Source organism: Suricata suricatta, chromosome 4 (genome assembly GCF_006229205.1).
Source record: "Suricata suricatta isolate VVHF042 chromosome 4, meerkat_22Aug2017_6uvM2_HiC, whole genome shotgun sequence".
In the NCBI taxonomy this organism is placed as follows: domain Eukaryota; kingdom Metazoa; phylum Chordata; class Mammalia; order Carnivora; family Herpestidae; genus Suricata; species Suricata suricatta.
Window position 1 is genome coordinate 53,501,955 of NC_043703.1, and position 25,488 is coordinate 53,527,442.

At 41.4% G+C, this 25,488-nt stretch overlaps 2 long non-coding RNA genes across 7 annotated transcripts; one reads left to right on the forward strand and one right to left on the reverse strand.

Moving 5' to 3' along the window:
- Positions 1-1,097: 1,097 nt before the first annotated feature.
- On the forward strand, positions 1,098-25,000 carry LOC115290526. 5 transcript variants are annotated; one of them, XR_003908170.1, is made up of 7 exons: positions 1,098-1,151; positions 3,931-4,098; positions 13,161-13,245; positions 14,820-14,904; positions 17,806-17,885; positions 19,176-19,289; positions 24,632-25,000. It is a non-coding gene; the product is annotated as an uncharacterized LOC115290526 (long non-coding RNA). The 5 variants fall into 5 exon arrangements; XR_003908172.1 differs by having other exon boundaries at positions 14,854-14,904; XR_003908174.1 differs by lacking the exon at positions 14,820-14,904.
- Positions 11,288-18,468, reverse strand: LOC115290525. Of its 2 annotated transcripts, XR_003908168.1 has the most exons (5): positions 18,262-18,468; positions 15,471-15,629; positions 13,809-13,930; positions 13,258-13,369; positions 11,288-11,473 (listed from the first exon to the last, which is right to left on the reverse strand). It is a non-coding gene; the product is annotated as an uncharacterized LOC115290525 (long non-coding RNA). The 2 variants fall into 2 exon arrangements; XR_003908169.1 differs by lacking the exon at positions 13,809-13,930.
- Positions 25,001-25,488: the final 488 nt, after the last annotated feature.

A 25,488-nucleotide genomic window follows, 5' to 3' on the forward strand; every position in this document is an offset into this window, starting at 1 on the left:
GATACAATGCAGAGATGGATGGAATTTGCACTTGGGACAGTGGGTGATGGTGGGGTTGGTGATAACTGGATTTTCTGCTTTGAGTGGAGGTGGGTGGGTTCCACTCACAGAGTTAGGGGACGCAGGATGAAGGGAGAGGACCAGTGACTGCTGGAAGTGTATAGTTTGAAGGCTTTGTGGGTCAGGAGTTAGGGAGATCCTAGACTCATGTCACTTGATTTGGGTGTTACTAGCTGAAGTTGTAGAATACATGAGCCAACTCAGGCAAGAAAGGTATACAACATCAAAGGGGCTCTCAGAGCAAGGGAGCAGGAAAAGGAAGACAGAGAAAGGAGTTTGAGGGAAGTTAGTTACACTGAAAGAGATTCCAAGAGCCAGTCTACAGAACGATGTGCTACAGAGAGAGAGGAAACAGACTCAGCTCCTTGGAGAGTGGACTTTTACTTTTGAAGAATTTAGGTCCTAAGGAATAAATTGTTAAGTCACAACCTATATAACCAAGGTTTGAGGTGTTATGTGTCATGAAGCGATCAATGCTGTGGTCCATTTACTTCAACAAAGCAGAAACTATGGAAATTCAAGTATGGGATGGAGGGTGCAGGGTGGAGATGCAGCTGGGACCTTAAACACAGTCACACAGGCCAGTGTGTCAGGAGAGAGCTTCACGTGCAGCCTCAGCTCAGGTTGCTTACTGGTGGACAGAGGGAATGGAGGACAGGCTTGGGGGGCAGGGAGACAGGGTGTTAGAGTCATTTTTGTATAGTCAGGGAAAGTTAGCCCTGATAAGAGCTGCCATTTCTTAACTGGTTTTCACGTGGCTTCACAGCCATTATCTCATTGGATCTGCAGAACAGCTTTGCAAGGCACAGTTCAAAAATGAGGAGCAGGCTCCAGGTCTAGGGGAGAAAGTCAAGCCTGAGACAAGGGAGACAATGACATGGTCAGCCCCAGGGCAGGGAAGAAGAGTTGGTGTTCTGAGTGAAATTATGACGTGCAAAAGGGGGACTTGTCGGAACCAAGGAGTCTCCACAACGTCAGCAACAGAGAGGAGGTGAAGCTAGGGCAGCAACCATTTCCCAGGGACATGGGGGCCCCAGGTCTGATCATCAGCAATGACAGGCAAGGAGAAAGATGGAAATGGCTGTTGAAAGGTAGTGTGTTTAAGTTAGGGATGGTGGAAATTCAATGTGTATATGGATTAAAGAAATGCCAGTGAAGAGAAAGAGGGAAAGATTGGAGATGAGTGATACATTGAGAATCAAGACCACAGGGAGATGGATTAGCCCTGGAAAGAATCAGGGATGTTGCCTCCCCTGAGACAGGAAGAAGGGAAGGATGGGTAAAGACATCATTAACTTCGATGACAGAGGGGGTAGAAGCTGAAGAGATGTAGACCAAAGAGCTTCCATTTTCTTACTAAAGAAGGAAGATATATCATTTCTGGAGGGTAGGTGGTGAGATTGTGGAATATTTAAGGAAAAATGACAAAAAACACAAACCAAAGTATCAGGGAATGTGAAAACAAGTTGTGTGACCAGAGATTCAGTGTTGGGGAAAAGCAGCCACTGGGAGGGAGGTCAATTCCAAGCCCTAGGAGGTGGTTACACACAACTCTTGGTACTTTAGCACATGCACATACAAAAACTCTCCGAAATGCCACACACAGAACATAGTCACCAGCTGCGGCTCATCAAAATAGTATGTTTAGAGACCCATCATTTCCTTGTTCCACAAACTGACATCTCTTTGTTTGCTGCTCCAAAGACCAAGCATATATTTTTGTCACTGTATGTATTTAAGCCGTCATCCATTTTTTGGTCATTTTTAAATATCATGACACTACCCTTTCTAAGTTTCTTTCAATCTTTTAATATCTGGTTCATATTCTTTGCAAAGGATTTGCTAATGAAATGCTTTTTGCTCAGAAAGATGTGCTTATATTTTCACCAGGACCACTATCATAAGCACTTATCAAATGGGGACATTCTATGTTGGCCAAGTAAAGCAGAAAAGTTGAGTCCCCCTTACCCCCAAATCTGGTCTTTTCTTAGTTTATTACATCAGAATGTTGGGATGAAATCTGATATGTAATTCATACTTTTTCTTTCTTCCCACAGAAATTATAGTCTTTACCCTGTGAAAGTATTTACCAAAAGACACTTGGGGCAGCCTTCAAGGAAAACTGATGGGCAGATTCAGTTTCTCTTTAGAGTTTCTTACTCCCTTGTTCAGTGCCTTCCATTGCAATTCAGCCCCCACTCCAGACACTTGTGGTATTTCAGACTGTTCTGGACTAGGCTCTTGCATGGCAACATCTCATTAATCACACGGGGGCGGGGGTCAACCCTTGTAAAGACCAGTAATCTATGCAGACTCCACCCTATCTACACCATAAAGTTTGAGGGGGTCCACATAACACCCCTTGCTTAAAACTCTTTTTCATCTGGGTGCCCCAAGATATGAACCCTTTGCATTCAGAGTCCTATCTCTGAATTCTTTCCCCATCTTCTTTATTTCCCCCATCTTCTTTAAAACACAGAAACTTCTGGAAGAATAACTCATTAACATAGGTCTCAAAAAGATGTTATTGTATATTTGAATATGTATGAATAGACTTTCTCCTTCTATTGAAATTATAATTTTGTGTGATTACAGTCTGGTATATCAGTAACATAACTCCTAGACACAATGGGAAGAAGACTCAAAATATGGTTAAATATTTCTTATCCTGTTTGAGGCTGACATTGGGGGTGGGGGAATCAGGTGGAGAATTATGATCTAGAATACCACCATCCTGTACCATAGCACCTAAAGTACAAATAAGTGAAGAAATCCATTTATAGTTTAGTCTAACATCGTAAAGCTGCCATCTTAGTTTTGCAAGAAGGTAAGAAACAGGGAACTCTTAGTAACACTGGAAAACAAAAGACTCTCCACACAGATAAATGCATAGGACCAAGTGAACACCTCCTTAGAAATAGTCATTAAGGACCTTTGTGCTTACAAGCGTAATTTGAAATTAAGGATAAAGAATCCATGACCAGTTCAGTACAAAGATATCAAATATGCAAAGTTTAATGCTAAGACTTATTGGATCGTATCAAAGTATCAAAATAAAGAAGAGGTTGAGAAATCCAAGACTGAGCAAGTGCTGGAATTTTTGCAATGTTCTTTCTTAGTTGCTTAATGGAAGATGGCCTCTCCCTGGGGCATGCAGGAAAGGGGAGTGTTGCTACAAGGAGGTCTCCAGCGGATGTGGACCCCCTGGGAACAGCAGCCTGCTGTGACAAAACCAGGGAAGGACAAAGGAGCTGGGTGACCAGAGCACTAGCATGTTTCCGGTAGCTGTCCTATTAAAAACTCCAAATCTGCTCTAAATGAGGGAAAGGGAATCTTTTCCTGTTAAGTTCTGTGGTCTTGGTGGACTCAGGGGGATGGAACCACAAGAATGCCTCTATGACTTTGTTGAAGACCCTATGACCTTTTTACCTTAGGACAAATTCACAGGGTCTTAGAATGAGCTTCAAGCAGTGGGATTCTTTCATGTTCCACTTTTAGTACTAATTAGAAATCTTTGTGCCCTGAGGTTCCTTTCAGGAATTTCATGTATCTGTTATACTTCTTAAACCACCACAATTTCTCCCCACGGAGAGGTAGGATTTAAAACCAAACCAAACAATAAAAAAATAAACAATATTCTGCTTTTCAGTTAAAGGGAAGTTTGGAGATTAAAAAAAAAATAACTGGATGGCTGATTCCTCATCTATTCTCAGACTCCTCTCTTGCCTTCATTACTGGGGGTTGGAGAGGGAGTGGTCACATGATACAGTTTTGGCCAATGACATCAGCAGGAGTCCACTGGGGGTTTCTGGGAAATGTTTGGTTGTACTGGTTAAAACGATGCTGGCGTTCTTTCTACCTTAAATGCAGGTCTGACACCTAAAACAGAGACAGCCATCTTGTAATGAGGAGGAAAACACCAGGAGAACTGCCAAGATACTGATCCTGACATCACTGAGCTGCTGGACCAGCAAGGCTACCTACCTCCAGGAGTCTTGCTTTGTGAGAAAAAGTAACCCACCATCTGCTAAAGCCACAGTGAGTTGGATTCTCTGCCACTCACAGCCATCTGCATGTATAACTGATACAGGATGATTTTCATAGGTTTCACAGAAGGAAGATAGTTTTGTCCTGAGTTTCTTCCAGTAATATATAGCGTTTAATTAAAAATCAAAATACTTCCTAACCATGAATATCAATCTGGGAATAGGCTTATGTAATGGCACATTAAAGCCATCCGGCAGTCAGTGAAATCCAACCCAAAAGGAAAATAAAATCACTCAATTCACTTTTAAATTATTCTAAGAATTATAAGTAATTCAGGGTTTCCAGAGTTTGATATGTTGGTTCTTTGGCTATTAATCTTATAGAAACTTCATACCAACAAGTGGTATGAAAAATTCCTGTAATATAAAGATCCTTTGGGTCTGATGAAACTTTGCTTTCTCTTGGATTACAGTAAGACTCTTATAATCCACTTAATCTATTTAATAAGTCATTGCTTCATGTTTAGAAGCCAAACTACCATAGTCCCAAACAAAACAGAGGATTAAGGCAAATTTTCAGTAATTTATGGCAGAAGATGCAAAACTTGCCTCCTCAAAGGCGCATGGTAGAAGGGAACCCAAAGGCCATAGATTCGGGCTTCTCCAGTGTGGGCCATAAGCCAAGGGCATTGCATGGATCCTGGAAGCCTGTTAGAAATGCAATTTCAGGCCCCACTTCAGACCTATTAAGTCAGAATCTGCATTTGAGCAAGTTCTACAGGGTTGCGTGTGCACATTAAGGTGAGAGAAGCGCTGTCCGACAGCTCCTGAGCCCTCTGTGTCAGACCATCTGGTAAAGGCAAATGATGAACTCTCTGCATCTAGGGCAGGAGCTGAGGGGCCACGGATTGGTCCATCCACAGATGGAGGCAAATGATGACAAGTGGTAAGGAGGAAAAGAAGAGAAAGAAGCCTGGACTTGGTTAGGATGACCTCTCTGTCCAAACCCCATGAGGCTATTATTCTATCTCACTGGGATCAGCCCGCTATGAAAGCTTTCTGCAAGGTAGCATTTCATAAGCTATGGGCTGCACATGTTCTCTTAGGGTCTGGGGATTTTTAAAAATATTAGGTTCTTATTTCAATGGTAATCTTAAAAAAGAATTAGGATTATCAGAATCACATGGAACTCTGAGTATATCCATGCAGTACTTGTACTTCCAATGAGGAAGCTATGCGGACAAAAATTTTGCCGGAGTTTGAAAAGAGGAAAGTGCTGAGAGAGTTATTCACTAATCCAATGGTCAAAGTTTTACATTCAAATGAATCTGCTCTACTGCAGACAGGAGGTGTTCCTCTTGTAAGCAGATCCCATCATTATATGTACCAACTTGCAAAAATTCACTAGCAGCAAGCATAACAGCACATATAGAGTGAAGCATGTTTCTGTTCCTTATTCAAGCACTAATTGGATTTGTTATTCATTTAATGTATATTCCAATTATACTGTGATGTTAACTTTATCTTCAAGAGAACAGGACAGTTTTACTGAGCTGCTTTTAAATTTGGATTTAAATTCCTGGATTTCTCACTGACAGTTTTGCTTTGTGTAAGATTTTATTGAACTAAAAGAACACCATCTTAAAAATGTTAATACTGCCTCGATCAGTAAACCTAGGTGAATAGGTATGAGCAGTAGTATTGTTGAAGTCACATTAGTATTATAGAAGTCACAAAAAAGAAACCAAAAAAGATATAAAATCAGCTATGAGGCTGTGCTTGAAATTTCATTGCAGCAAAACAGTGTTTTTATCACATTAAAATTGTTGATTTGCGTATTTGTAGCCTTACTTGTATTCAATAAGCAAATTTGTTTTGACTTTATAGGCATATAATAACTACATACATAAGAAGCTCACATCTTATTTTATGACTTTACATATGTAACTAACATAATAAAATTAAGTCAATAATGGACGTTTATGATAATTCTTTTATTTTTTATATATATTTTTATTTTTTTAACATTTATTTTTTTTTGAGAGACAGAGCATGAGTGGGGGAGGGGCAGAGAGCGAGAGAGACACAGAGTCTGAAGCAGACTCTAGGCTCTGAGTTGTCAGCACAGAGCCCAATGCAGGGCTTGAACTCACAAATCATGAGATCATGACCTGAGCCAAAGTCGGATGCCCTAACTGACTGAGCCACCCAGGTGCCCCAATTCTTTTCTTTTAATAGAGAAGTTATCATTATTTAAATTTGAGAAACATCCCTATAAGAGGGCTGTGTATCTGATTTTGCTTGCCCTGGGGACTAGAATCTAGACGGAAGGGTCCTGCACATTCTGTGTAGTTCATGTATCTACCACATCTGTTAACATGCCTTGAGAGGGCTCCCTACTGGGCCATTTTACAAAGATAACAAAATCCCCTGGCTAAAATAGTTGAACTTGCACTGCCAAGTAAGAACTGTTAGTTCATTCATATTCTGCAGAATTTAGGTAGTTTTCAAATAGAAATAAAACATTACAAGATAAAAGAAAAATAAACTGGATGAGAGGCGTAGAGCAAAGGAAAATAAGTGTATGAGAGTCAGAGAGAGCCTGAGTGAAGTTCGTACTCAAATGCATGGCCTGAAAGGCCCAATGTCACACATAGAATGACTCATTTCAATTTGTCTTTCTTGATACGATATCTATGAACCACGCCCACCTCGTTCATCCACAAACGCTTAGCGTCTTTCACAGAGCCTAGGACATTGTAGCTATTGAATCAATGAATGAAAGGGGTGGATCACAACAGAAGCAGGGAAACAGTAAGTTCTTAAGACAGAAGTAAATCAATTGTTCAACAGATGTGTAAGCATATCTGAAATGGAGAGGGAAAATTTTTTGCATGGGTATCTGTATGTATAGATTTTCCTATGCAGTTGACTTGGGCATAAACATATTTTAGAGATCAAATACAAATAACTAGAAATAAAACTATCAATATTTATATCACTATTAAACAGATATATATAGGGATCCCTGGGTGGCTCAGTCGGTTAAGCAGCCAACTTAGGCTCAGGTCATGATCTTGCAGTTTGTGAGTTCGAGCCCTGTGTCAGGCTCTGTGTTGACAGCTCAGAGCCTGGAGCCTGCTTTGGATTCTGTGTCTCCCTCTCTCTCCTCCTCCCCCATTCGTGCTCTGTCACTGTCTCTCTCTCAAAAATAAATAAACATTAACAAAAATTAAAAAATATATATATAGGGAGAGAGATTATATATATAAATAGAGATTAAATATAGATTATGTCTAAGTATATATACATATATATTATATATACGACTAGTGGAATTAGAACAAATAATTATAACTACACCCCAACTTATATCCACATGCTGAAACCTGGGGAGCCCTATAATTACCTAACGAACATTCCAAACAACTTTATCTAATTTAGGAAGGGCATTCAATGTTGTCAAGTGTGCTCCTAATGGGATGAATTTAGGTAGTGATCAATGAACAGGTCATAGATTATATGGCTGAAACTTCCTTCCCCCATACTTAAAGAAGTGCTCTTCTCTGTCTACCCCCGCCACATATGTCTTATCCCACAGCATTTAGCTACATATATCTTTTCCCAAAATGTGTACTCTGTACATGATGAGAATTTACATAGCACCAACCCATTCATAAGACGGCTTAGTACGTCCCAGACGGTCACGTGTTCAGTGAATAATACAGCCGAACAGTTACAAAGGGCTAACATACAATGCCCCTTTGACATTCCTTGAGGTCCTGATGGGTCTGTCAACCACAGTAGTGGCATTTCTGGCTCAGGGATTGTCATGGGATAGAAGCATGTCTATCCAAGGTCATTCTTTGGGCTCAGTATATGGATACTAGGAGAAAAAAAAAGCTTACTTTTTTTTTTTTACTTGAATTGCTAATTTGGAATGCTGAGGCCTAGGATTGTTGGAAGATATCTGTAATGGTTAATTTTATATGCCAACTTGGCCCAAACCATGATGCCCAGATACATGGTCAAATATTATTCTGGAAGTTTCTGTGAGAGAGATTTGGATGATATTAACATTTAAATAGCTGCTCTTGAGTAAAGCAGAGTGACCTTCATTGATGTGGGTGGTACCCATCCAGTTATTTGAGGGCCTGAATAGTAAAAGAACTAATGTACCCCAAGAAAGAGGAAATTCTCCAACCTGATGGCCTTTGGACTTGAACTGTAACATTTATTTTTCCCTGGCTTTCCAGGCAGTGGGCCCACCCCACAGAGTTTGGACATACTAGCATCCACAATTGTATGAGCCAATTCCTTAAAATAAATTTAAAGAAATCCCTTTCTATATTGACAAGTATAGATACACAAATCCTATTGCTTTCTTTTTCTCTAGAAAGCCCTGACTAATATAACATCTTATGTCTTGAAGAAAGAACATTGGTAGTGGAAAAGATGAGGCCAACAGAGAAAGAGAGGGAGAGAGAGAGAGGGAGAGAGAGAGAGAGAGAGAGAGAGAGAGAGAGAGAGAGAGAAAGAGTGAGGCCAAATGATACTTATATCTCTGGGTCCAATTCCCTATCTGGACTTTAAGTTTTATATGAGCCAATAAATTTCCTTTATTTAGTTGGTGTTGGGTTCTTGTTATATGAAAATAGAATCCTAACTAATACAAATTTCTATTTCTTTTCTCCTCCTTTTTCTCCTTCTTCAAATTCAATGGCAAAGGATACATGTACTGGTTATTTTCATTTAGAATAACTATCAATGAACTTTCCATCTAAAAATGGCCCCTTGCCATATGTTCTACCTATAATCACATAAAATAATACTTCGTTACATTGGCCCTGCATTTTTTAAACAGTTGAAAAGCTTTTCACATGTATTTTGTTATGAGATCCAGGAGTTTATTTTTAATGGCCTTTGACCTATATAAAATGTTACCCAAACTTCCACTATCTAAAGATGTGGATGAGTAATCATAACATTAATTGCATCTACTTAGTAAAGTCCATTATATTTGTGCATTCAGCATGCCCAGCTTCAAAAGTCAATTTTCCAAAGGTTGGGAAAATTACAGTGAAAGTGAGGCTCAAGATCAAGTTTATATTTTGGGTTCTAAGACAACCAATAGTTTTTTTCCTTCAATAGTTTAGTTTCTTGTCTTGGGCTAGAAAGAGATCTCAGCTCTTTTCTTCCATGGTTGTCCATTTGTTATTATGAATAGATTTCTTTTCCCCATTGCTATGCTCCTGGTCCTGCCCTTAAGAAAACCAGATTGCCCTGTATAATATTTCAAGCCACTTGTGTTCATCAATGATGTAGATAATCTTAACATTAGTCAGTTTTGAAGCAAAGCACATGTTACAGTGCCCATTGCTTTCCCTTCAGAATAAAAAAAGAAAAATGTTCAAATTGCTTATGACTAGTTATTAGAAACAAACACTCAAGGCAGCAAAACAGAGCAACCAGAATTACTCTGCTTTCAAAGCAAAAAGAGGAATGTATCATATGGTTGTATTCAAGAAGAGAGTCAAACTTGGAAAAACTTCTTGGTCCCTTTCCAAAGAACATTAACATTTCTTGTTTCGGGGCTCCTGGGTGACTCAGTTGGTTAAGTGTCTGACTTCGGCCAGGTCTTGATCTCACTGCGTGTGAGTTCAAGCCCCTTGTTGGGCTCTGTGCTGACAGCTTAGGCCTGCAGCCTGCTTCAGATTCTGTGTCTCCCTCTCTCTCTGCCCTCTCCCCTGTTCACATTCTCTCTCTCTCTCTCTCTCTCTCAAAAATAAACATTAAAAATTTTTTTAAAAACATTTCTTTCTTATAAACACATTACAGTGTGTATTATATACTTCTGGATCAATTAGCATTTGCTGTAAAATAAATTATATAAAAATACAATATATTAATGGTTACATAGAGCAACAAAGAATTTTGCCAGGCCTCTCAGATTGCAAATTGTTAAAAAAAAATTTCAATGATCAGTTTTAGGAGTGGTTTTGCCATGCTCTAAAATAACATTCTGTAACAAAATTTGTTGGGAAGGTTACAGTAATTTTTTTAAACACCAATCCATCAAGGTTAATCTGAGTTACTTTGGTGTACTTTGTTTTTAGTCTGAAATCAATGCTGTTCTGACTCATTTTTTTCCAATAATTTCAATGGAGACACTCAGATTATGTATATCTGTGGTAGAGAATTGGGCTGAAACATAGTATTTTGTTGAGCATGTTCCTTTTTTAAAAAATTATTTATTTATTTTGAGGGAGAGAAAGAGAAAGAGAGTATGAACAGGAGAGGGGAAGAGAGAGAAGAAGAGAGAATCCCAAGCAGGCTCTGCACTGTCAGCACAGAGCCCGACAAGGGGCTCTAACTCATGAAAAGTGATATCATGACCTGAGCTGAAACCAAGAGTCAGATGCTTAACCAACTGAGCCACCCAGGTGCCCTGTGAAGTATGTTTCTACAGAGCAGAAAATGACAACACCATTTCAAATTTTTACAGTCAACATTATAGGAAGGCAATGACCACTTTGTTCACCTTCATTCACCCATCTTTTCTCATCTCTTTTTCTTCTTTCTTACCTATCAGTTTGCTCAGTCCTACTTGTTAATCAGTTTTCTTCAATGTGCACAGAGCCCTGTCTTAGGTCCTACTTGAATAGCTTATGAGAATAAAGTTTACATCATAATTTAATGTCCTTTTTACCCTATCCTGAGCATTTAGAGTCAATACTTTAGGGCCACCTGAGTGGCTTAGTCAGTTGAGCTTCTGACTCTTGATTTCGGCTCAAGTCATGATCCCAGTGTTGTGAGATCGAGCCCCATGTTGGGCTCTGTGCTAGGCATGGAGCCTGCTTGGGATTCTCCCTCTCTCTCTCTCCCTCCTTGTGCCCCTCCACCTCCTCCCAACTAACTGTCTCTCTCAAAAAAATGTTTTCAAAACAAATAAAATAAATAAACTTGTAGATTTAAGCAATTTCTACAGTGGCAGCTTCCTCACTTTAATGCAGGGTGACTGGTATCCAGGCTTCTCATGAATTCTGGCTACTGTGTTTTAGATGTCATGCCACACACACTGCCATGAGTTTTTTATTCCTTATCCAAAGTGTAAAATAATTTTGTATTAAGAGTCAGAATTGTGACACCATTTTACAGATGGAAGAACTGAAATTTGGCCTGAAACCTAGGCAGCATCTGAATTCTATACAGAGATATTTTGCAGACAGCCACAAAAGAAATAAAACAACACACATGTTTTATTAACATTAATGAACATTTCTGGATATCGGTGAAAATGAAAAACCAATGATATTCGCATTTAAGAATTTTGTTAACTCAGCAGTGAGGCTTTTCCAAACCATCGTGGGTGGCCAAAATGACTGCTCATTCAAAGCCAAATGTTACCCTGGAATGCCTCTGCAGAGCTGAGAGAAGAAATACAAAGTTTAATTAAAAAGAGCTCCTCAAGAGCTAGAAGATCAACCCTGTTGTTTAATTAAATTGTAGACATTTTGGAGAGCTGAATATTTAAGTGATAGATCTTATTTCTCAGTCACCCTTTGTCGGATCTTGGACTCTCCCCCACAAAGTCCAAAGCCAGTCAGATAGTAGATGTCTTTTTCCTCCCCAGGGAGACTGTTAAGTATTCTCCAATTCTACTTGCTATTCCTTTTCCAGGTCTTGAGGAGCGGGAGGTGGAGGGGCATTTTCCTCCCCCATCCTCCTCAGTGGGGCTTCCCTCCAGATCTTTTTTTGCACATTTGGGAATGGCTCCAGAATCCAGCCTTGAAAAGGTCACAGGGGTCAGTGAGGGCCCAAGTGGAGCCTGAATGATTTTGGAAATGTAGAGAGGATAATGTGGCATTTGCAAATCCTTGCTGTTAATATGTTTCTACTCTTACTGTCACAACACCAAAACAGGTAGACTCTGAAAAACTAGAATATCCCTCTGGATGTAACAGAGACCCAAGTATTCTTTCTGCCCTCTGGGAGCTAGACTGTGAGGTCTGGTGATACTTTCCTATAATCTTGACTCTCCACTCTTGTCCATGAGGAAGGACCCTTGTCTGGCCATTCCTCCGTCAGTGGAGAAGGGGGGTGGGGTCACAAGCAGTTATCCGCAGTCTTTTGTTTTTCCATCAATCCATCTCTTCTGGAATAAGATATATTCTATAGGCCTGAAACCTAACAACTTTTCATCAGATTGTTCCCCACAGACCTCATCCCCTTATCCCTTTCATTAAAATAACTGGTCTTCACAGCCAGGACTGTCCATGCATGTAAATGGAGAAGGTGTTTTTGAGCCTCAATTATCTGAGAGAATGTATTCTTATAGGCCTGCCCCAATATTTAAATGCTATCAATATTGAAATAAACCTTTGGGACTAAGGGAGGGAAAAATTCCTCAGGGCACCCAAGGTAAAGTTCAAATACATGACCAGAAAAAGGAAACATATTACCCCAGTTGCTGTCCACGAGCATTTTCCCAGGGTTCTGCTCCCCTATATCAGGCTGTGGTGGGTTAAGTGACAAGGACTCTGGAGCTCATCTAGACCATGGGTTTTTCAGAAGCAGAAACTGAGACTTGGCATTAGGGTGATCCACTCAAGGCTTGTAGTGGCACAGAATCAGAACCCAGGCCTTTTACCTCTAGTTGAAAGTCCTTTCTATATCTGTATCTTGTGACATGAGAAAGTTGGGCACAGGTGGAAGAGACTGGGATGTGGGATGAGCCATACACCAGGGAAGGGGCAGCACAGGGACACACCGCTGCGTTACAGACAATGGGAAGAGTAGGGGATGAAGTCGGAGCCCCCACGTGTGCCCATTAAGGACTGGATTGTTCCCACAACTCTCACAGGCTCTGTGCCTATTGGTGAGAGATGTTGGGCCAGGGAGTTGGCAGCATGCAGGTCTAGGGCACAGCCCTGAGGGCCTGGGAAGGCTTATGGCACACTGGGGGAAGAGATTTGGGGAAGGGGGTCACCAGGTGAGACCCTTGAAGATGCCAGACTCAGAAGACCCTTTGGGGGCCTGACAAGGTAAGGCTAGAAGTACCTAAAAAAAGACAGCACAACTAAAGACTAATTTTTCTTCCACATTTTTGTTTAGAACAGAGCCCAGTAGAGTCATATAATAAGGATACAGACTGGTGAACTCAGGATCTGAAAAGGAGCCACACTGAACACACAGTTGGGTAAAGTCCCACCTTGATGTTTAACACCTTGATACTGTTCAGCAAATCATGATCCATTTTCTCTTGTGGATACGTGAAATTTTTCACAATCTTCCTGTGAAATAGGTCAGCAATATAGATGGATCTCAATTTATAAACAGAAAAAAGAAAAGAAGAGCAAAGTAGTCAAACAGCTTGCCCAAGAACATAACATACTCACAGGCCAACCACAGTCTACACATCACAAATACCCAGTCCTTAAATCTAGGACCTGTTCATGACTGAACTAGTTTGCAGTGGAGTTCCAGAAATTGTAACATACTCTGTTCCCCCATTATTCTTTGTGTTATAAAATTCCCTTTTTGAAAGTACTGTGTGGCATCTGTACTGCGGCATATCTTATGATCCAAATGACTTCTTTCTTCCCCAGTATTTCCTTTAACATCCATACCACCTTCCTGTCTCAGTTGCTGGGGCTCTCCATTCAGCTTTGCCAGCTCTTTCCTTCTCTTCCAGACCTCTAAATGTTGGGAACCTATTCTCTCTCTCGGTGATCTCATTTGTCCCATGACTTCACAAATCACCTGGATACCCAGCACCCCAACTTCATTCTCCAGCCTTTCTCCTCTTTCCAGGCTCCACACTCATACCCAACTGCTAGCCAGGGAGCTCCACGTGGATGGCTGGTAGGCAGTTCAAGTGTAACCTGTTCGAAAGAGGATTCTTGGTTCCATAGCCACCCCACCCTGTGCTCCCAAGCCTACTCCTCCCCAGCCCTCATTATACTGACATGTGACACCACTATTCACCCACTTGCTATAAACCTGAAGGTCTTCTTCTTTCTCCTCACACATCCACATTCAGTCCGGCACCAAATCATCAGTCCCACCTTCAAAATACATTGCAAACTGCAATCTCTTCAAGCACCCCTATCTCTACCATTATCTTCCAGTTGGCTTTCTAGTTGGCTTTTTCATGATTTAAGGATCTTCACTTTAACAGTCTTTTCCTCATACAGCAGCCAGAGTGACCTAATGTTTAAGTCAGATCATGGTGCCTCCCTATTCCAAAGCCTCTACTGGCACCTGGCTGGCTCAGTTGGTAGGGCATGTGACTCTTGGCCTCTGGGTGGTGAGTTCAGGCCCATGCTAAGCACAGAGCTTACTCCAAAAAAAAATTCATCAAAAGCTGCTACTAACTTCCCATTGCCCTTAACATAAAACCTCAACTCTTTTTTTTTTAATTTTTTTAAAAAACGTTTTTATTTATTTTTGAGAGAGAGAGAGAGACAGCATGAGCAGGGGAGGGTCAGAGAGAGAAGGAGTCACAGGATCTGAAGACAGACTCCAGGCTCTGAGCTAGCTGTCAGCACAGAGCCTGATGCGGGGCTCGAACCCACGAACCGTGAGATCATGACCTGAGCCGAAGCTGGAGGCTCAACTGACTGAGCCACCCCGATGCCCCAAAACCTCAACTCTTGACTGTGGTCTATACAACCCTAATAATCTGGCTTCTGCCTCCCCTGTCAAACTCAACTACTAAATTGCTACTTCTCTTCAGTCACTTTTCTCCTTGTGTTTCTTCTAACATGTGAGTTTTCAACCTTTTCTGTGCCATGGATCCCTTCAGCAGTCTGATAAAGCCTACAGATCGCCTTTCAGAAGCAAGTTTTTAAATGCAGTAAGTAAAATACATGAGATTACAAGAGACTAAACTGCATGGAAATATGATACTAGGACATTAAAAATCAAGTTTGTGATACAGTAATAGATGTGTGTCTTCATCAACATGTTAAATAACAGGATCTAGCAGCTCTAACAATTATCAGAACTTTGAAGTTGTGATGAGCACGAATGACATTTGCAGAGATCTGCAACAAATATAATGCAATATGAAAGTGTCAGTGATTTCTTTCGACAACAGAGTCGAAGACGCCGCTAATACACTGTGGTTTGTTTGCCCATATTCATTAGTGGAGGAAATGTTAAATTTCAGGTAGAAGTTAGTAAAAATAGAGATGTAATTTTCTTTCCCATTCTACTTCAGGAACTGCTGCTTCTACCCATGGACACCAATTAATAACCCTTCCTTAACTCACGAAGCTCATTCCCACCTCTAGACCTGTGTACCTGCTATTTCTTACCCCGGAATGCTTTCCCCCAAATCTGTGCAGAGCTCCCTCTCGCCTCATTCAACTGTCTGTCCAAAGGCTCCTTTCTCAGGGAGTCGTACCCTCACCCTTCTACCTGAAACAGTTAGTTTCCCCATCACATTCCTTCTTCTTGTTCTGCTTCATCTTCCAACCTTCACAAGTCATGTTGCTTCTGTGTTAATCTGTTTACTGGCTTCCTGAAGGTACAATTCCCTATCTTGGTCTCCAAGGTCTCCTGGCATCTAGAATGTGCCTGCCAAAAGAAAGCATGTAGCAAATACATGTGGGCTGAATGAATGACTGCAAAGGAAAGAACATGATCTAGACTTTTAGACACATGAAAGGAAGAGATGTTTTGTTCCAAATTCCAATCAAAAGGGACAGGTTTTCATATTTTTTCCAAAAATGGGATTTCCAGTAGAGGAACTATATTCCATGTTTTAAAGTTGTATAAATATGGTTCATGACATAGCTTGGGCCTGTGGCTGGCTCCCTCCAGAGGACTGGCTGTTAGGCCACCAGAAGCCGGCAAACTCAATGGAGAATAGCTTGGTTTGACTACTTCAATTAAAGTATAACTGATTACTCCTAATAATAACCATTTTCTTTTAAACTTGCTCTTACCATTTTGGATTTGGCTGACCCTGAAAAGAGAATTTCACTGAAGGGGCATTATACTTCACTCAAAAGAAAATAACATTATAGAGCAAACATAATGGTTTATCACATTATGTGGAGGCAACTTAATTCTTTATTGCAAGGAGAAGTATAATATTGAAGCTTTAGGGGACCTCCTGGGAATAACTCATTAGCCATTAAAAGTATGGGTCTTGATATTACTCAGTCATTAAAAAAATGAAGTCTTGCCATTTGCAACAGCATGGATGGACCTAGAGAATATTATGCTAGCAGAAATAAGTCAGACAGTGAAAGACAAATATTATATGATTTCACTTACACATGGAATCTAAAAGACAAGAAAAATGAACAAACAAAAACAAAAATGGGCCCTTAAATACCAAGAACAAACTGTTGGTTGCCAGAGGGGAGGTAGGTGGGGGCATGAGTGAAATAAAGGGGATTAAGAGGTACAACTTCTAGTTATAAAATAAGTAAGTCATGGAAGTGAAAAGTACAGTACAGGGAGTATAGTCAATGATATTGTAATGACATTACTGGGTCAGAGCCGGTGTCCACACTTACATGTTGAGCACTGTGCAATGTACAGAATTGTCAAATTCTGCACCTGAAAGTAATACAATTTTGTGTGTTGACTATACTTCAATAATAAAAATCTAAAAATCTAAAGGGAGTTTCTTGGAAACAAACCAGATATGGGTCTTGAACTCAGGAGGGTAGAGACAGCTTGAGAGATGAACAGACATTGTTCCTGCACATGTGATGCTAGAGCAGTGCTTGTGGGTGGGATTTCCCAGGCAGAAATCTCATATGGCTCATGTTCTCATATGTGGAATATGAGAAGGAACCAAAATCCACTCTTAAGGAACCCACAGAAGAGGGGGGAAAAAGCCAGGAAGGAAAACTTGGAATCAGAAATACCAAGTTGTTCAAGTATCTACTTGTTCAAGTATAAATTGACTTACTAATTGCCTAAGGTATGTAATTCCTGACCAGTTCTTGAAGATAAGGAAGAATAAAGAGGGAAAGGTAATACTTGTCCTCTGACCTTTATAAAAAAGAGAATAAGATATAGCACAAAAGTAACAAACAACATCTGAAAAATGCTAATCATTTCTCATTCCCAAATTATCTTACAAAAGCAAACACCTAAATGGAAGAGTTGGCAAAATGTAGAGCTTGATAAAGAAATCCAGAGAAAAATACTAGGGCAAACCTCAAGTGAATACAGGAATAACTCTGAGAGCTAAAAAGGAAAGTTAAAAAAAAAAAAAAACCACCTTATTAAATGCCAACAGTGGATGTGTCCCTGCTGTACCAAGAAATTGTTGGTGTTCCCAAAGTATCTGTGTTAAGTAATTGAAACAAAATGGTTTTTATTCAATCAATTGCCTTTTGAACAGAAAATTGAAAGCAAAGTAAAACAAAAATAATCCAATCCTGAAACAAACTGACCTACATATTAGAGGAACATGTAGTAGCGAAACACAAAACAGGGAAAATCATTTAATTGCAAGTGTTTTAACTAGGAATCAATCATTGGCAAATGAATGGCTAATATTTCTAAATGGCAAAGAATACATATCTTGGGTGCCTAATGCTTCTGCTTGATGAAAATGAACTGATGGGTAAAAATTTTCAAACTTTTAAGCTTCATGGAAATATTTCAGTGTATAAACAGTTGAATCTGGTTGATGGGGGGCAAAGGGTGGAGGGGGAACTCAGGGCCCTGCCCACTGAGTGCCCCCTTGCCATGAGCACCCCACCACCTTCCCCCATCCTTGTTCCAGGTAGTCCCTGGTGGAACCCCTGGAAACCTAGGGGTCTGTGCAGCACTATTTGAAAACTGCTGGGTTCCAGAAGAAAGACAGTAAGTGTGACACCCCACTGTGACACCCCAAGAACTTTAATTCATTCCTAACATTTCCTTAGTGATTTAATCCAACATAAATGTGTCCACTTGTTAGCTGGAAGTGCTTCAAGCATCAGAAAAAAAGTGAGCTTGAGACTAGTTTCTTTTTTTTTTAAGTGTATATATGTAGAGAGAGAAGGAGAGAGCTTGAGTGGGGGAAGGGTAAAGAGAGAGAGGGAAAGAGAGAGAGGGAGACAGAGGGAGGGAGAGGGAGAATCCCAGGTAGGCTCTGTGCTCAGTCCTGTGAACCCTGAGATCATGACCTGAGCCAAAATCAAGATTCGGACACTCCGCCAGCTGAGCCACCCAGGTGCCCCAAGACCAGATCCCTTACCTCGGCCACAGCTGTCAGATACACACACATTCTAGGCTCTAGTCCTCTCTGAGCAATGGTTGCAGGGCCAGCCCAAGCATAGCGGCGGGAGAGCCTGAGGAGGAGTCGTGGATTCGGTGGGCATGTTTCTCCTCATGTTACTCCTCCAGAGTAGCCAGGGTGGAAGGTAAAGGAGGCTTCAGCTTCAGGATGCTTCACTTGCATGGAACCCTCATGATTCCAGTTAGTGGAATTTGGATTCCATTCCATTTGGAATTTAGATTAGTCAACAATCGAAAGAGTGTTGAAGAGGAGTTACAGGGCGCATTTGAACTGCCCTGAAAGCTCATATAGGAAAGAAAATTGATAGAGGTTCTCCCAACCCTAAAAGTTTACAGGACATGACCAATAACATGTTGTGAAGCCAAAAGAAACTTTTCTAACTGTTAGTAATAAGATACAACTTACCATCAACCATGCTAAGGGAAAGACTATTTTAGGTATTATCACTATAAAAAATGGTACTACACAATCCAGGTAAAATAAAGAACCAATTAATAAGTACACAGAAAAAAAAAAGTAGTGACAAAGAATTAGGTATACCAGGCAGTTAAACACCAAAAAATATATTTTTCTAGGTTTTGTTACCAGTCAGTTTTTGTTCTTTTCTTTTCTTTTTTCTTTTTTTTTTTTTTTTAAGTAGGCTTTATGCCCAGTGCAGAGACCAATGCTGGGCTTGAACTCACAACCCTGAGATCAAGACCTGAGCTGAGATCAAGAGTCCGATGCTTAACCAACTGAGCCACCCAGGTGTCCCAGTTACCGGCCAACTTTTTAAATTTTAAAATTTGTTGTGATTTCTTTACTCATTCTAAACCAAGATTCATTCTTGTACTGACTTTGTATTTGTTGTTTTTTTTTTTTTTAAATTAAAGATGGTGCCAAAAATCGTATCAGCTTCAGGCCCCACAAAGCCTGGATCCTTCCCTGTCTACCGGCAGAGCAAATGGGGCAAAGCTACCGTGGATGGAAGAATTGAGGAACAGAAAGTAAGAGTCTTAGTTTAGACCACACTCACAGCAAAGGTCAGATCACACCCTCTGCCCTCAAGCCAACTGAATCCTTTACTAATATCATTACATAGTTTGAAGAAGAAAACTACTAGTATACTAGGGCTCACCCTTGCATGTAGGCTAGAGTTCAACTATGGACCTAACTCCTAAACTGTGGGGGAGGCCTAGAAGACATTATTTGCATGAAGATCAGAGGAGCCTTCTGGGAAAGAACTCATTCTAAGGGGAGTAGGAACCTCTCTTGGGCAGCTTGATCAGTGGTAAGTCTTTGTCCTTAAAGTTCTCAGTAGAGTGTTTGTTACTAGCTCTTGTTTCATGGACACACATCCACACTTCGTCACTTGCCACTCACCGAAGACTCACGTGTGAGTCCTTTACAGAAAAGATCAGATCCACCAAGGAAGCAGCCTCACTAAGGCCTCTGCGTAACCAGAAGGTGAAGGAAACCTTTCCTTAGAGGAGGTGGGACCAGAGCCACTGCAACTCTAGCATTCTGGGAACTCCATGGCTTCCCAGTGCGGTGGCATGGGACAGCAGTACCTACAGTTGCCTGGCAGGAAAGGGTGGCCCAGTGGACCCAACAGAGTAAATTTGTCCATGAGTATATGGAGACTTCCAGAAGAGGGGGGACACATGTTGCAGAGGACTGAGGGTATTTTGGCTGAGCTGGTGGGCATGAACTAGTGAAATCTGCTTCATTACTCACAATGTAGTCCAGCTGCAGGAAGGTGAGGTGTGGGGAGAACGGCTTATGTTTGTAATGATAGAGTGGGGACAGGGGCGTGGTTGAGGTTCTCAGGGGGTAACATAGTCAAAGGGACCTGGGTGTTACCTGTGACAGACTTGCTGCGTGACTTCACACCTCTGCTTTCTCATGGTGCCAGCACCAGACAGATGATGCCTAAGGTGTCTACTGACTCTAAAATTCTACAGTTCTAACTGAACATCTTTATGGGTCTTCCAGGGTAACATCAAGCAATTACAAGAGATTCTTTTTAGAAAAGAGGGCATGAAACAAGGCAAAGACAAAGTGCTCCCAGGACAGTTGCCTCCTGGAAGTTTTTGCTACTTTGAATAATGAGCAAATAAATGTCATCAAATGGGGAAGCGGAAGGATCTGTCACAGGTCCACACACACATGCATCACACTGGGTCTATCTGATATCTATCAATATCAGAAGGATCCAATTCTCTTTCATTACAGGGTCTGAAAGTTTGGGAAAGCATCCCACTGTGACCAGGGAATGATGGGATCTGAGAGACAGGGATACATACATGACTGTGCAAATGCAGTAAAACAAAACTCTGTGCACCTAAACTGCTGATTTCCGAAGACAAAGACAATCCTGATTTGTAGCTTATCAGTTATGCTGTGAGAGAAGGCTATTTCATCTGACCATGTTGAATTATGGATATTTATAAGATTATAAAGAGCTCAGTGTGGCTGCTGTTTGAATGATACAGAGAGATGCCTTTTAGTGGGGGTTTCTTTCATTGCTGCTTTCTGAGAGATCCTGGATTCTCATTTGAATAAACTAGGAAATAGCCTCAAGGGATCCTAATCTGAAGTGTGTAAAATGGAGGGCCAGACAGAAGAATCCAGCCTCAGATCGGGCTATCCAAGTCTTCAAACTAATGTTCTCTTTATTCTATCAGAGAGATTATATGCAAATTGGTCAGTCATGCTGGGGTTGGGCTCCCACAGGCCTCAAGAAAGGGACTTTTGGAATAAGGCTGAGACCTGGAAAACACCTATCAATTTCTAGATGAACAAACAATGCTCAAAGAAAACAAGAGACTTTTCCGGTGCTGCGTGTGTCAGAAGCACAAATGCAACCCGGGATCTGGGGCCCCAGAGGAGGTGAAATTCAAAGAACGGTGTTCTGCCAGGACTGCTAAGCAGGGCAGTGGGGGAAGGTGGCTGTGAACACTGAGATCACAGAATGTTGTGTCAGGGGCTCCCTTAGAATTGTGCTGTGTCATCTGCACAGCGGCCCTGCTCTGTCCCCGAGTCCCTACTCAAAATCATTTCGTTCCAAGGCCCAGGAGACTGACAGTCCCAGGAGAAGGAAGAGGGGGGGGGGGCACTGGAGTAGGCCTCTGCCCAGCCCATTGCCTCTTCCTCTCCTAGGAATGCGTTTTGTTTTTAAGTTGCTGACAAAGTGGAGTTGATGGCTTTCCCAGATGCCTTGCAATCAGACAAGGCAACAAACACCCAGAAAGCCCAATGAATTCTAATGCACATTGGAAAGGTTAAAAATGACAACAGGAAATCTGGGAATTGTGAGGAAAATGGAAAATCCTTAACCTATTTAGGAAGAGGCTACAGGCTGGGATTCTCTTGCTTCTCTGCTTAAATGTAGCTGTTGCTAAGGAGACTATGGACCAAAATGTGGCTACACGTCTTTCAAGATGGTGATGTTCAGAAAGCCAGGGGCTCAGCTGAAGGGCACAGAGGAACAGCCAAAAGAGTACTCAAAGAATACAAGCCAGTCAGGTTCCTATAGAAAAGTATTCGGTAAACCAGACTCTTCTTAAGTACACTCTTTTACTTCAGTGACTTCTATTGAATTTACTCAAAGATGTAGCACAAAATGGCCCTAAGAGTCTATATCCCAATCCATGTCCATGGCAGGGAAATCATAAGCTTGGTATAGATATAAAGAAACCTACTTTGAGCTTCTCTACTACCTCCTGCCCATGTGTTCTTTCTGCTGGTGCCATAGGGCTTATACACATAAGCCCCTGCTGTTCCTCTGGAAAAAAAAATCACCTCTACAGACCATTCCCACAATCTATCTTCTATCTCCCCCTCTGCGCAATGCTATGTCCAAGGGGAAATCAGTACCAAAAACTCAGTAAAATTAATGTTTAGACCATTGACTCTCAACCCTGGCTGCACATTGGAATCGTATGGGGAGGCTTGTAAAACTGCCCATGCCTGGCTCCTACCCGATACCAAATAAACCAGCAGCTCGGGCTACAGCCAGAGCACTGGCATGTGTTAAAAGCTGGCGCAGGTCAAGACATCTGCCAACTATGAGAGTTATAGCAGTGATTCTCAAGCTTTATTCAAATTCAAAGCACTTTTCTTTGAATTTCAACTCTTTAGGAGCCCTGGTTTCTCATTCTATATTTTGGAGAGGTTTAAAAAAAAAAAAAGCCCAATGCCCAAACTGCACCCTGGATCAATTAAATCAGAATTCCTGGGGGGCAGGAGGGTGGAATAAGACATCAGTGCTTTAAAAGATTTCTTAGGTGCTTCCAAAGTTTAGCCTAATCTGAGAGGCAGTGAGTTAAATGACAAAAACCCAACCAGAGCACCAGGATCTGTATGGGGCATCTGAAAGAGAGAATGCTTCCAAGGTTTGGCCAGAGCCTAGTTGGAGGTATTAACAAATCTAAAGATAGAATGAGTGAACCAAGGGAGGAGGTCTGCATGGAAAGAGAAAGTGTGAGTGAAGGGGGACAGTTCGCCAGGACAGAGTGCCTGGGGAACTGACAGGAACATCCAGTGCCCTCTACTTGGCAGGTCCATCCCCCAAGAGGAAGTGAAGACATGAGCTTAAGAAAATGTAACACCCTTTGACGTTAAAACCATCCCTCTAATATCCCCTGTTCAGGTTGTGTACGCAGGCTGTGTTCTTATTACCATTTGTCTTCCTATGTAGTTTCCTACTGGGAGAGAAGATGTTAGTCAGGGTGACACAGGTATCCACTCTGCCTAGAAGTTCTTCTTTCTCACTGCAAATTAACAAATTGTGATTTTGGTTTGTAAAGCAGTCTCTTGAGGCTTCACTGATGTGACTCTGTCCTGGAGAACACGATCCACTCTAGCTTGTTGACCAAGTCCAGTTTCTAAGTCTGCAAATCAAAGTGGCATCAGCTCAAAATTTTGGAATTTAGTGCAGAGCTTTTTTTCATGATAGTCTTCACCAGGTTGGGAGATCTGGGAAGATGGGTCAAGGTTTTCTTTTTCTGTGTATCACCAATACTCAGCTTCATGCTGGGACATTAGAGGCAATGGTGACAGTCTAGCTATTTACACCCGTCAGTGGTCAGTGCTGGAGCAGAGTTCTGGAGGTCCTGTGGGGCCAAGCGTGAATCTTGTAGGTACTTGGTCTTAGAGAATTCAGGGGGTGAAAGGTGACTGATAGGTCTGGGGGCAGATAGGGACCCTGAAAAGGCTCAGGGTAATGACATTTTACCCATAAGTATGGAAATATTTTGATATTTTTAAAACCAGTAGATCCAGCCATACTGGAGCATAACAGCTAAATATCAGCTGTGTTTATAGGTAACAAATATTTGTTGATTAAATGAATCCTTCTCATTAAATCATTCTCCCCATGGCTGGTGGTACTTCATTATCTGCCCACTCCCAGTGATGCTGGAGAGTTCCCTTCCCACAGCTCTTTGACACCAGACTCATGCAGAGTGTGACTAAGCATGGCCTTGGCTTTAGGTCACATAACCTTGGGAGCTGGCTGGGTCTGGTGGCTGGGATACAAGGGGTGAGAAGAAAAAGGAGTGTGGCCTCCTGACAGGATTAATAATACAAAGCACAGGCTTGCTTTAGCTTTAATTAAAAAAAAAAAGTTACAAAGACCCCAAAGCCTTTGCAACTGTGAAACTCCTTTGGCAAAATCACTGCTCTTTGTGTGGTATTCGAAAGCTGTGCTTTATCTAATATGAAAGCAAAAACCCATTAGTCTAATATTTGTAGCAAGACAGCCTGATTGGATGAGAACGAAACTTCTGATCCCCTTGAAGGTGGAATCTACTGTGCTTTCCCAACAAGGCAACTGTCTAAGAACTGCCTCTTTAGCATTCTGCTCTCTCTCCTACATTTGATATTCTGCGAGGAGTGACCACGGAGGGATGTCACTGGGTGAGAACACTGGAAAACACTTGTTTACCCGTGTCATTCCTGCTTCGTCATTCTGCTGGCAACTCATCCATTGCCCTCCTCAGGGCACCTTCAAGGGACATGTGCAACGAATCAAGTAGAAAGATCTAAAGAGCTCTTTATGGTTAATTGTGCTGTTACTGTTAAATATGAAAATATGTCCGTTCATAGTTCATCGTGCCGTCCAAAGTTTGGGCCTTCCGGACAGAGCTTTCCCCTGGCTGCCTCACTCTTCCCCCTACTCTCTGGTGCCCATGCCCTGAAATTTTAGTGAACTGTGTTTTGTCCTGCTATTGAGCAATCCAGTCTAGAGTTGTATTCAAAGAAGACCGGTATTCCTCCTAAAATAGTTTATTTTTATTTTATTTTTAAAATTTTTTTATTTTATAAATTATTTCATACCTTCCAGGTACATATAGTTAGAAGAAGGGCTATTTGGTGCCCAGTAATAATGATATCGAAGAGATGTCCACCAAACAGACGGATGAATACCTCCCGAGTTACGGTACCAAAATACATCTAGAACAACTCTGAAGGTGGGCCACAACAGCCAGACGTTTGTTTCCAAGTTACTATTTTGGTGTCATCTCCCGGGCATCTCAGAAAGCTCTCGGCCGAGATCGAAACAGAAAAAGTTTCATTATCCAAAAGGAAAAATCTATTCTATTGTGTGAGCCCAGAGAGAAAAACAGCACGTGAACTCGGGGCTGCCAGGGTGCCCTCGTGCCAGCGGGTTCAATGGGCAGAAGTGAGAATGTTAATAAACACTCTAATGAAAGGAAGTTGTTGGATAGTAATTAACATATGCCATTAGTATCTGTCCCTTTGGCCAGACACTGCAGACAGGCTGAAACCATACATACAAATGAGCGTCTGGGAGGACCGTGCGGGAAGAAAGGGGGACAGTGTCATTGTGAGCGGTTGGTGCTGTCAGGAGCTTTAAATCACAGGCCACTCAGTAACCAAAACAGGGGAGGCTTTTGTGTTCCAGAACAGTCATGTGATCGAAAGTTTTAGAATTTTAATAAACATGTTTTCATCCTTGTTTACTTTTCTTTCACCTCAAAACATACTGTTTATGGTTCATTTTTTTAAGGAACATACTGACTTAGCTTTTTTTTTTTTTTAATTCAATGAGTACAGCCTGCAACTTAGGGCTTTTTGTTTTTCAACCACAATTTCCTAATCTCTCCAGGAAGAGAGGTGATTACATGAGTCTCATGGGCACCCTGGTGGTTGTATTTCTCAAGATTTACATTATCCCTT